Here is a 14,366-nt window from a genome sequence, read left to right on the forward strand (position 1 = left end):
TTATTTTTTTTTTACAAGGAAAGAATTTTTGCGTGAGACATAGTTTTATTTTTGAATAAAATATAACGCTGATATCGTAAAAATTTAATTAAACTTGAAAATAATATTTAAAAAAACTTTCACCAATTTTCCAGTTAATAATTACATAAACTCCGCCCCCCCCAAATAAAATAAACAAGGAAAAAAATCATAATAACAAAAAATCATGCGCAAAGTTCAAGACAGAAATTAAAAAAAAGGTAAATATAGAGATACGTTACAACAGAACATCGACCATTCTAATTTGGTTTTTAGGGGTAATCGAAGTCGCTGACAGTGAATCTGATAACAAAACCGGGGCAAATTTACCCTTTGCATGGTATTAACCCTTGAACCCACGAACTACTTTCCGCCATTTTACAGCTTCCATTTACGCATTTATGTAATGAACCACGTAACAGAATATAAATTTATATAAAATAAAACAACTTGGAAATTTAAACATTTCTTAAAATGTGTATTTTATATTAATTACATAACTTTTTTTATTTTAAAACTTAAATAATTTTTATTTTAAAACTAATAATTCGTAATATTCGTGATTTGACGGTGTAAAATACTAATACAACCTTTCTAGAGTTGTCGAACTTTGACGGGACTTAACTGCAAGACTACCAAAATTCTTTTCTTGTAAAAATAATAACGGATCCCTAAGTCAAACAACGTACAACATCAGAGCCGATGCGTAATTAACAGACATTTTTACACGAGGAACGAAATAATGATGACACCGTGTTATTGCGATGACCTTAAGTGTTTTGTTTTTTAGCAGTTGATTTGTTTCTTTACATAATTTCACGTTTAAATCGTGTTTTTTTATCGTTTCAATTTGATTCTTTAATATTTTCATATATTTAATTGCTTAATGAATTGGACACAAAGAAAATTGTACCAATTTACTAAAGAAATCATAACAAACAAAACAGATTTTCTGTTTTCGTATTGAATTTCTGGAATGAAACGTAAGTTTTTTTTCTTTTTTTTGTTTAAATTTCAAAAAACTGCATCCAATAACTTTTACAATAATGTCGAACATTAAAATAAGTTTAATTTTTATTGCAATCCAATAAAAATATGGAGTCTGCTTTTAACAAACATAAATAAAAAAAAAGGTATGAATCTCCAATCAATAAAAATCTCAGAAAAACGTATAATTCAATCTGAGATTAAGATTTTTTTTCTTCTGTATTTTCATATAACAACTTAATAAGAAAAACTAGGTGTATCAGAATTTTTGTAGGAATTTTTGACACCCCTAACACGAAACTGCAAATAAAATATTAAAAAAAACTCGTAATTTCTCTTTTAAGGGTGGATTGCTTATTTTCTTTACGGATTATACTTCCAAAATAAACTTTTTTTAATTGTTAAATCTATTCCTATTGTTTTCTTAACTATTATCTTATTAAGGTAAATCAGTATCGGCTGATGTTGCATATTATGGTGTTATTCGTTTTGCTCTTCATGTTATAATACATTATCATATTTTAGTGCCTTCTTGTTTTTTTACTTCTTGAATCTATTTCTATTGTTTTTTTTAACTATTACCTTACTAAGGTAAATGATATCGGCTGCCATTGCGTATTACAGTCTGGATGTAAGAGACTACTATTTTAAACTATTACAAACAGGGGAGTAGCGAGATACTTCAAACATTCAAACTACTGCGTTTACATTCAAATAAAAAAAAGGTGAGTAGATATTTTTTTTTACGTTTTCTCTAAAAAAAAACAAGCCACAATGCCACTGAGATGTAAGGCGCTATTATTTAGCACCAAAACATCAAAAGTATTATATAATACGATTAGGTTAAATATATCAAAGTACAACGTGCCTCATATGATTTATCTCATCATAGTTATGAAAATATTTAGTTTTAATAATATTTAAAATCAAATATTCAAAAATGCTATTATGAGAATATTTAGTTTTAATAATATTTAAAGATCATTCAAAAATGCTAATATGAAAATATTTAGTTTTAATAATATTTAAAGATCAAACATTCAAAAATGCTAATATGAAAATATTTAGTTTTAATAATATTTAAAGATCAAACATTCAAAAATGCTAATATGAAAACATTTAGTTTTAATAATATTTAAAGATCAAACATTCCAAAATGCTAATATGAGGATAATATTTTACGTTCATATGAACAGGGTGTGAACAGATATTTAATGACATTTTTATCTTTTTCATCCAACCAAGGTGTATTACCACCTGGACGTAAGTGATATCTATTGATTCGTACCAATACTTAAAGCATCAATAAGTTAAAATTCTTTATTTACAAATAATTTTCATATTTGAATGCATTAGAGGTGAACGGAGATATTTCCACAAACAAACGTTAGATAGATTTATAGGATTGAAAAATTGACAAATATATTAGATGAAAAAAAATGTATAAATAAAAAAAGATTAAAACATAGAATTCGCGGTAGCTTTTTTCTGCCAAGTTAATGCCTCTTTGGACAGTAAATAAACACATCTTAATTAAAAATATTCACATTGTTTTTTTTTTATTTTGCATATTCATATATCAATTACACATATATCAATTGAAGAAAGCAAAAACGTGTATTCAATACTTTTTGATGGACTCTGTTAAATTACTTGCTCTCATTGTTATATTAAAAATAAAACACACATATATATATAATATATATAACACTTATATATTGTAATATGATATACATCACTGTTTCTTTCCTTGAAATCATAAAAAACGCTAGATATAATTTCAACTAGACTACATCCTGAGAAAAAAACTATCGGCTAGCTCTGTGTCAAGTTAGAAAATATTTGGTCATTATTTTTCAAGTTGGAACATATTTCATGTTTTTTTTGTGTCAAATTAGAAAATATCCAATCATTTTTGTAACGTGTCCCATATTAGTTTCTGAACAAGAGAACAAACAAAATATAAATATGTGAATGTAAACACTAAAATATTGACTTTCATTATTTTTTACAGATGTTCCTGATTGAACCCGATTATTCAATTTTACTGGAGTATCATTTTCTTTAAACATTATCCTATGAATATTATTACTTTATTTGAACGATTACAGCGACATCTGTTGGAAGATTTATGTTACTGGACTTTACAAGTATGTGTTTAATGTTTAAATAAATCAGAAGGAAATAATAACAAATTCACAAATCACACACATCAAAAAAAGCACAAATCACGAATCATATATTTTCATGACCTATAAATATTATTATTCAATGCTAATGAAGTATCATGACATATAAACATTATTATTCAGTGCTAATGAAGTATCATGACCTATAAACATTATTATTCAATCTTAATGAAGTATCATGACCTATAAACATTATTATTCAATGTTAATGAAGTATCATGACCCATAAACATTAAGGTGTAAACAGCTATTACTTTATTTGCAACACTACAGTAACATCTGTGAGAAAATTCATTTTACTGGACATTACTTTTTAAGGAATTTTTGAAAACAACGAAATGGTGAAAACAAACCACGACATGAAGGTAATATAAATGTTTGTGAAAAAGATATTTAATGTTCAAATAAATCAAAAGGTAATTAGAAATCGAATCACAAATTACAGACAAGTAACGTTTAAAATTACTTTTTTAAAGACAATATCTTCTTTAACACTGGAAACTTGCTATAAAACTATATTGTATAAAAAACACCATATAAAAGCTGTATACTTTCCAATATAATTTAAAAAGAAATCGAATCACAAATTACAGACAAGTAACGTTTAAAATTACTTTTTTAAAGACAATATCTTCTTTAACACTGGAAACTTGCTATGAAACTATATTGTATAAAAGAAACTCCTTATCAAAAGCTGTATACTTTCCAATATAATTTAAAAAGAAATATCTCGGTGTAAATATATGAAATAGTGATAGGTGTTTGGCATCTGTATAGTGCCTCAGCTTGAATTAAAAAAAATTAAAATAAAAAAAACGCGTGTGTGTGAAAGAAAACTTTTGCAATAAAGATAGATACACAAGCTGGTGAAAAAACCTACATCCTTGTTTTTATAAATAAACATTAGTAAGCAATATGAGAACTCACACTAGAGATAAGTCACATGCTTGTGAAGTGTGTGGATTTTCTTGTTCTCGAAAATCATATTTAGTGAGGCATATGAGAACTCATACTGGAGAAAAACCATATTCTTGTGAAGTGTGTGGATATTCTTGTTCTGATAAATCAAATTTACTGACACATATGAGATCTCACACTGGGGAAAAGCCACATTCTTGTGGAGTGTGTGGATATTCATTTCATCGAAAATCACTTTTAGTGAGACATATGAAAATTCACACTGGGGAAAGGCCACATTCTTGTGAAGTGTGTGGATATTCTTGTCCTCAAAAATCAACATTAGTGAGACATATGAGAACTCACACTGGGGAAAAGCCACACTCTTGTGAAGTGTGTGGAGATTCTTTTTCTCTAAAATCACATTTAGTCACACATATGAGAACTCACACTGGGGAAAAGCCACATTCTTGTCAAGTGTGTGGACATTCTTTTTCAGAAAAATCAAACTTAGTGACACATATGAGAACTCACACTGGGGAAAAGCCACATTCTTGTAAAGTGTGTGGATATTCTTTTTCTCAAAAATCACCATTAGCGAAACATATGAGAACTCACACTGGGGAAAAGCCACATTCTTGTAGAATGTGTGGATATTCTTGTTCTGTCAAATCAAACTTAGTGATACATATGAGAACTCACACTGGGGAAAAGCCATATTCTTGTGAAGTATGCGGACATTCTTTTTCTCAAAAATCAATATTAGTGAGACATATGAGAACTCACACTGGCGAAAAGCCATATTCATGTGAAGTGTGCGGATATTCTTTTTCGCAAAAATCAAAGTTAGTGGAGCATATAAAAACTCACACTGGGGAAAAGCCATATTCTTGTGAAGTATTTTACTGAAAAAATAACATTAGTTAGACATATAAGAACTCACACTCACCAGATTCGGTAAATTCTTGTCATGGAATCCAGTATAACCAAGAAACCAAAATCAAAGATATAATACAATGTATGAAAATGATGAATTGGGGAGAAGAAAACTATGTTCACAATTCATTAACTAACTTTACTAACTTTGAGAGAAGTTTAATGGAACATTCGAATATCTAGGTATCTCATATAGAGTTCAAGTGTTGGCCCCAGGTCGTGGGCCTGTTGATTTCTGAGAACTTCGACTGAAGTAAAATAAAACAAAAAAGGGAAAAGACATATTCTTGCGAAGTGTGTTGATATTCCTGTTTTCATGTGAAATGTGTGTATATTTTTGTTCTGAAAATTCGACATTAGTGATACATATGAGAACTCACAAATTAATATTGGACTCTGGTATGAGGATACTTTCAATTTTCAATTTAAAGTAAACTCTGAACAAATATTCGAATTTAAATGAAAATGAAAAATAAAACTAAACCAAGCAACTGGCAGGATGTCGCCCAGGATAAACAGATCCCTTCAGTATGGTCATATGAGGAAAATAACGGTGAGACATATGAGAACTCACACTAACCAGACTTGATAAATTCTTGTCATGGAATCCAGTATAACCAAGAGACCAAAATAAAAGATATACTGCATAACCAAGAGACCAAATGAAATATACAACTTATAAAAATGGTTAATTGGGGAGAATAAAACTATGTTCTCAATTTCTTTACTAACTCAGTGTTTGAGAGATAAAGAACTTTAATGGAACATTCGCATATCTATATATCTCATATAGACTTCAAGTGTTAGCCCCAGGTTATGGCCTCTTGATTTCTGAGAACTTCGACTGAAGGAAAATAAAACCAAAAAGGAAAAAGACATATTCTTGTGAAGTGTGTGGATATTCTTATTCTCAAAATTCGACATTAGTGACACATGAAAACGCACACTCGGGGGAAAATTGAATGCCTACGAGACACCAACCTCGGGTGTCTTCAGTCTCTCTGTATAAGGGATTTACACTGGACTCTGGTATGAGGACATTTTCAATTTTCAATTTAAAGTAAATCCTGAACAAATATTCGAATTTAAATGAAAATGAAAAATAAAACTAAATCAAAAAGCTAGCAGGATGTCGCCCAGGATACAAACGTACATTCAGTATGGTCATGTGAAGAAAATAACGGTGCACCCTCTAGTGATGTTGCTATAAGTAACAACACTAAGCTGGACACTTCACCAGACCAATCAAATTCTAGTCCTGGAATCCGGCAAGACCAAACAAGAACCACTAAGAAAAGACACTATAACCAAGTAAAGTGGTCTCTTGAGGAGAAAAAATATTCTTCACTGTTTCGCATACTCCAGGAATGAGAAATAGGGGAGGAATAAAAAACAGTATTTGAGGCTCAAATAAAATCTTCACCCTTGATAAAAGAAAAACCATCGCTAACTACAACTAAGAACTTTCAATTGTATCTGAAGTACATCAATATCTCCCAAAAGATGTTAGAGAGTCAATTGAGAAGAAAGCTCTTAGTGAAGTGACGATTGATTTCACCAAATCTAACACTGCTGAATTTGCCCAAACACAGTGGAATAGGAAGAAAAATGGACATTGATTTGGTCAATGGAATATGTAAAAATAAAATATCAAAAATTAACAGAAGTTATAAGCAATGGCAAAAGATTTTTAAGCACCACTGCCCAAATAAGAAGTAGATTGAGAAAGAAATCTTACTACGTCAGAAATTTAATTTTCTGAGGAACAATGTGTGAAATGTTTTTGACTCCTGATGGGGGAGTATGAGACCAATTATTTTGTTTCAGTCTCTATATTTTTATTTACGTCGATTTCAATGGGAGTTGTCCGCGGTTTGCAATCTTGCATTTCGAACTTGAGCAGAATTTTTTCAATGTATCGTGATTGATTCATGGTTATCGTTTCATTTTCACAGGTAAATTTTATACCGAGGAACCACGACAGTCTTCCAAGATCGACCATTTTAAATTTTTTATTTATTTATTTTTAACATCTTTTAAAGTATTGTCACAGTTTGAGGCGAGTAATATATCGTCAACCCAAAAAACCAAAATCAATAGTTTATTACCTACATATTTTCTACATATGCACGAGTTTACGGGACATTGCATGAGTAAATTCCAATTATGAGCACTTTGTCTTAGTCCATATAACGATTTTTTCTGTTTCTACACGAAATTTTTATTTTTCATTTTAAATCCCTCTGAAGGGTGAATATCGATTTCATAGTAATCGGAGCATTATAATAACAATTTTTTACATCCATTTGATGTATTTTTAAATTGTATTGAGCGACAAGTTGTAATAAAATTCTAATTGTCGTTAAATTTGTCGTTGGTGAAAATGTTGCAAAATATTCCACTCCAGAAATTTGTGAAAAACCTTTTGCAACAAATCTTGCTTTAAAAGTGTCACTGTCAGAAGCTGTTAAGTTTTTGGAAAAAACTCAGCATGAAGAAATAATATTTTAATCAGTTGGTTTTGCCACTATTTCGTAGGTGTTATTTTCAGATAAAGTTTTCAATTCGGACATCATAGCTTGTTCCCATTCTTGATGATTTTCTGAATTAATCGCCTTATTATAACTTTCCGGTGCGTTTTTCAACGAGTAACAGTCATCCACTGCGTAGTCTTGTATCTTTCATGTTGTTCATCCACTGAATCGCCATTTTTAAAATTTAATGTATCATTGAATTTTACACATCTAACCCTTTTATGGCATTTTAGGCTGGAAAGTAGATTAAATATGCTGGACTCTTTTTATCGTAACCTACGAAAATAACTTTTTCGGTTTTAGTATTTAGTTTACTGGTATTTTCTATAAATGCAAAACAATCTGAACCAAATATATGCATTCGGTTGATTTTGGGTTTTACACCGCAAAACGCTTCACACAGTGGTTTGCCTAATATTCTATTGAACGATCTATTTCTTATATATGCTGCTGCTATTAAAGCGTATGTCGATAAAGTATGCACTAATTTCGATTCGATAAATAGACATTTTGTCATCTCCAAAAGGGTTCGCCATGCCATTTTGGAAAGGGGAATACAGCGCAGATTTCTCGTGTTTAATACGGTGGTTAATTAATAGAAGTTTTAAGTCTTTACTAGTAAATTCAGTCCCATTGTCTGAGCGAATACATTTTACTGAACCGTACGGGGCAACATCAGCTAAATATTTCTTAGTGGCGAGGATAGTGTCGGATTTGTTTTTTAGAAAATAAACTATAATTAAACCGGAAAAATCATCAATAAGGTTTAAAACGTACCTTAGATTGTTTCTCCCCATCGGATTGATCGGACCTGCTAAGTCACAATGCACAAGTAAGAGAATTTTCGTAGTTTTTTTGTCTGGCGTTCAGCTTATATCTTTTGTCATTTTCCCCTGTGCACACACATCACAATTTGAGAGATCGTCTGAAGGTATTATTTTCATGCCTTCGACTACATTTGGTTATTTTTTAATATCAGATGTATTGCACTGTCCTAAAATTTTATGCCAGGTTTCCAAGTCGTGACAGGCAGTTTTTGCGGGAACCATACATTTTAAATTATATAGTCGGCCATTTTCTTTAATGTCAAATACAGTTCCATTGGGGTATGCCAATTTTGATTTATTTTGGCCAAATTGTATATTCGCGCCTTGTTTAATTGCAGACTGCACGGAAAATATGTCTTGCTTAAGAAAGAGCATTTTTTAGTTACAGATTTCGCCTTTATTATTTTTTAGGAATATTTTAGCATCGCCTCTTTTCAAGACTATATCATTTATTTCACTGCCGTCGGCAAGTTCGGCAAAATGACTTTGAGGATTAAAGTTTGAATCAAAATTAATAAAATCAGATTCCTTGGTGATAACGTGCGCTGTAGCACCACAGTCTACAAGGAGATTTTTTCCGTTTGTGTCAAAGTTACATGTGAATAGAAATGTATGTTCTTCCTCAAAGTTCTCAACGTTTTTTACCGAGTCCATTTTAGAGCGTTTATATTGGCATTGGAGATTTTTGTGGTTGGGTCGTCCACAATTATACCAGATAATTTTCTTTTTCTTGGGAAAATTACTTTTGGAGAATACGTTGCGGTGAGTTGCGTAATTTGGTGGTGTCTGCTTTCGAGAAGCATTTTTGAACTTCATAATATTGCTGGAGTTATTATTGTCCACGAGCATACAATTAGTCTCTTCGTAACTGCGCAATGCCACTTTAAATTTGCTGAAATTTATGGGTTTGTCTTTCTGAGTTATAACAGTTGTAAATGGTTTAAAATCGGCTGGAAGTCCCTTGAGGGTCATCGATATCAAGAAGCTATCGCTTATTATTTCACCTGAGAGTTTTAAGGCATTGGCGATTGTTTCTGCCCTTATGACGTAGTCGGTGATCGTTTCATCCTCGTTACGTTTCAGAGACGTTAGTTCGGTATATAAGGATATAATTTTCATTTTCCCTTTTGATAAATAATGTTCTCTTAATATGTTCTATGCTTTTCGTCCATCAACCAAGGCGTCTCTTATAATCAGAGAAAGACTACTATCGTCTAAACATTGAATCAGTTCTGCAAAAACAGTCACGTTCTTTTCGAGAAATTCGGCTCGTTTGAGATTGTATCACTTTGTGTAGTTTTCGAATCCTTAGATATCCCGGAAATTTTAACTGCCACAATTCGATTTTAGATTCCGATCCGTCAAAGAAAAGATGATGGCTGGGCCCATAACCTGTTAAGTTTTAAGACATTGTGTTGAACAAAGATGGCGGCGTTGTTCAGATCAGTAACCAAGATGGCGGTCAAGAATCAAATGCGGTCTGTGGCGTGGTTAACAGCAAACTGATTGAATCCAAAATTCGACAATTTTTATAATAATTTTGCGACGTTTTGATTGGTTGTTTAGCACAGCCGTTGGTTAAAAAAATGATTGGCGAATCCATTCGTCTCATACCCCCATCACAAGTAAAAAACATTTTACAGGTTAAATGATACTCCACTCTAAAATGTTTGTCATTTTTTATCAATTATTTATTTTGTGAATAAATTGTGGCTTTTTTTAAACGTAATAAAATCGATTTTTATTTATTCAGATTTACCATTTTTTTACATTAAGTTTCTGCTAATTGGTTGTGACAGATACAAGAATGCTCAGTTGATGTAAATTTTATAAAAGAAAGTGATCAGCACTCTAAAATATACAATATTGGATGAACTATAAACAAGCTAATTGAATTTTTAAGCCACATAATAGATAAGTGTAAACAGAAAAAAGCTTTTAAACATGTTAAAACAAATTCATTTATTTTTTGTGTTCAGTTTGTTTATAATTCGACTAACTTTGAATGAAATTATTGTGTTTATAGTAAAAACACACACACACACATATATATATATATATATATATATATATATATATATCAAATATTCTACAATAATATATTTTTAGATTTTTTTGAGGAGATATTTAGGTAAGTGTAAAAAACATCAAATTATTTTTTCTACTTAATTGACTAACAATTCGAGCAACTTAAAATTAAACTATTTTTTATGGTAAACATTATTATGTTTGATATGTAGTTTGCTTGAGCATTGTGTGGGATAGGTATGTAATAGAGGTTTCGAAGGCTGTCACGATGCGAGAAATGAATTATAGTCGTTGTTGGTAAGAGGAGACGAGAACAAGTGGCGATTTACAAATCAATAAGTACATATATATATTTTTTAGGCTCTCGCTCCTGGGCAAAGTTCACAAGAGAGTCGCCAACCTGATAGGTTGTGAACTGTCATCTAAGCTTCAGCCTCTGTCCCATCAACGACATGTTGCATCCCCTTGCCTGTTCTACAAGTATTTTAATGCCGAATGCTCCGACGAACTACAAGACCTTGCACCCCTCGACGTAAATACCTCCAACAGATCAATCAAGCAGATAAATCTCACCCCTACACAGAAGAGATAAGAAGGCCGTCTACTATAATAGTTTCTTCCCCCGGAACTGCTAGACTTTTGAACTCCCTTCCGGGTTTTTGCTTTCCCAACTGTACTGACCTGCAGAAGTTTAAGTGTAATGTGAACAGATATTTTGCTGCTCAACTCCCTACATAGTATCTCTGAAACATATTGCCCCTACATCAAAGTGGCACTGTACCTTGTTTGGGGTGAAAATGGAAATTTAAAAAAAGTTTTTTTATATCTTCATATAATTTATTTTTTAATGAAGTTGACACACAAAAAAAATTCACTGAAGAAATTTAACAAATATCATTCAAACTTGATAGGAAAACAAATCCGAACACTGAACTAACCTAATAAGCTTTAATCATTGGCAAATATAATTTTAACTTCATATGGAAACAAATTCGGCACACTTACCTAATGAACGAACATTTTTACACGAAGACCGAAATCATGATTACACCGTGTTGCGATAACCTAAATTCTTTGTTCTTTAGCAATTGATTTTCTCTTTAAATAATTTCACGTTTAAATCGTGATTTTCATCTTTTAATTTGGATTCTTTTATATTTTCATATATTTTTTTTCTTAATGAATTAGACACACAAAACAAAAGTTGTATCAATTTATTAAAGAAATCATAGCAAGAAAAACAAATCGAACAAAGAATTAATTCCGATTTTTTTCGTATTGAATTCCTGGAATGAAAGGTAAGGTTTTTTTTTACAATTTAAATACATTCAATTAAGTAACTTTTAAAATAGTTTTAAATATTATAACAAGTTTGTTTTCAATGTAACCGATCAAAAAATAATATTGCTTTATAACAGACGCCAATAATAATAATAATAATAATAATAATAATAATAAAAAGCTTCTAGTGCACTTATTGATCCGCAATAATTTTTAGATAGTTTTTTTTTGTATTAGAGTTTTATGATATCTGTTTTTATTATATATATATATATATTTTTTTTTTCAGTTGTATTGGTAAAATGTCTTACTTGTTAGTCTCTGCGACGTATTCCATTATTAATGTCGGAAATTTTCCCTTTTCAAATGGTGTGCGTAACAGGTCGATTCAAAGCATGCTGGATGATGGAGCGGAAATTGTGTAGGACTCGGGGCAAATGTGAGTAAGGGATTTGTGTAAGGTATGGTGTGGTAATTAATATGTTTATGATTTTATTATTTTTATTTATTTGTCTTTATTTTTTGTTTATAACTTGTTGTTTTAGCGTGAGCTTTTTTTAATGTTCTCTGTTATGTTGTCTTTATTATTATTACTATTATTTATTTATTTTTTCTGCTGACGTGTGCGGTGTCTCTGCTTTTCTGCCTCACGTAAATCGCCACTGGACTGTGTCCGGTCGACTACTGTAGGGGTCGGATGTGAGAGAGGAGGGAGGTGGGGTGCGGGGTGATGTGTTCTCGGTCGGCAGCTGGGTGTTTAGGTTAGTGTTGCTGGGGGTAGGAAAATAGGTGAGGGGAAGGGGAGTGGAATAGGGATGACATTCCTTGGGAGTTGTTAATTTATTTATTTTCATGAGTGGTAGATTTTTTTTTAGTTGGTTTGTATTACTTCAGCTAGCTATATTTTAATTTTAATTTTTTTTTCGTTTAAATATATACTGCTGTTTATTTATTAAGTTTCTAGAGTGGGCTAGTTGCATATTGAGACCCTCTCTTCTGATAGCCCTGCAGATAGCCGTTGTGATCTTGTCGCTGAGATGGGGCATTTTAAGGAAGCAAGTATTAGTGGAGAAACCTCTTACATGTTTTCTCGTGTTCCAAAGGTGTTTAATGACAGTGCTGGGTTATCCGTTAGCCTCTAGGACCTGGTGGAACCGTTTTGTGCATTCTGTCTTGTTTTTTGGCTTGCTGCATTTGCTTTGGATGCGGGTTATCTCATTCCTAGCATATTTGATGATGACCTTAGTAGGGAGGGCAGACTTGTAGTGTATAAATATACTTCGGCTGGCTGGTTTTCGGTAGAATTTAGTAATGCTGGCCCCGTCATCTGATATTTTTAGGTTGAAGTCTAGGAGTGATAGGGATCCGTCATCGCTGGGGTATTCGATGGTGAATTCTATGTGTTGGTCAGAATCAGAGAAGATAGCGTAGATGTTCTCAGCGTCGGTGCGTGATGATGTGAGGATCAGAACATCAACATATCTCGAGAGGAATATGATAGAGTTGCACGTGTTGAGGGCTCGGCGTTCGAGTCTGTCCATGTATGAGATGGCCAATATTCCTGAGAGGCTGGAACCTATGGGCAGCATTGTAATTTGTCTGTATTTTTGGCGTTGGTAGGTGAAGTATGTGTTGTCTACTATTATAAGTAGGAGTTTGCGGATGTCTGAGGGAATCAGGCCGAAGCAGTGTAAGTTGTAGGAGGAGATGTGGTCGGTGATTAGGGCTACTGCTGAGGCTCTTAAGTGTGCAGCGTTGTTTATATGAGATGTTTTGTCTAACGCTTCCTTGTTCGTGTTTTATAGTGTCGAATATCCTTCTATGTAGGGAGTTGAGTAGCAAGATATCTGTTCACATTACACTTGAACATCTGCATGTCAGTACAGTTGGGAAAACAAAAACCCGGAAGCGAGTTCAAAAGTCTAGCAGTTCCAGGGGAAGAAACTATTATAGTAGACGGCCTTCTTATCTCTTCTGTGTAGGGGTGAGATTTATCTGCTTGATTGGTCTGTTGGAGGTATTTACGTCGAGGGGTGCAAGGTCTTGTAGTTCGTCGGAGCATTCACCATTAAAATACTTGTAGAACAGGCAGAGGGATGCAACATTTCGTCGATGGGACAGAGGCTGAAACTTAGATGACAGTCCACAACCTATCAGGTTGGCGACTCTCTTGTGAACTCTGCCCAAAATGAGAAGTAGCTAATTTTAATATACTGAGGGTCCGTAATGCTAACATGCCCTCGTTTTTTTTTATTTCGAATGAGAATGCCCCTTCGATTAAGTATCTATTCCCATATTAATAATATCATGATCTTATGTTCCCTTATCATATATATATATATATATATATATATATATATATATATATATATAATATTTTCTGGTTTGCCCTTTTCAGATGCTTGCAAAATTATATCTATACCTGACAATTCTTTTGTTGTTCTCAAAATCAAAGCAGACAACTGTTTTCACTTTACAAGTTTTTATTGTTCTTTATTTGGCATTAAGCAATTCTAACTTCCCAACCTGAAATGTAAGCTTTTCTTTGTTTTCGGTGATAATTACAATTCAGGTCATTTTTATAGGCCAGTAAAAAATCTGGCGTGTGCATACACCTTCGATTTTACCGGCGTCGCCCCGGCTCAATATCCACCATTCGAAACCCTCAT

This window comes from Euprymna scolopes, chromosome 46 (genome assembly GCF_053919585.1).
Source record: "Euprymna scolopes isolate OS-2025 chromosome 46, ASM5391958v1, whole genome shotgun sequence".
Taxonomy (NCBI): domain Eukaryota; kingdom Metazoa; phylum Mollusca; class Cephalopoda; order Sepiida; family Sepiolidae; genus Euprymna; species Euprymna scolopes.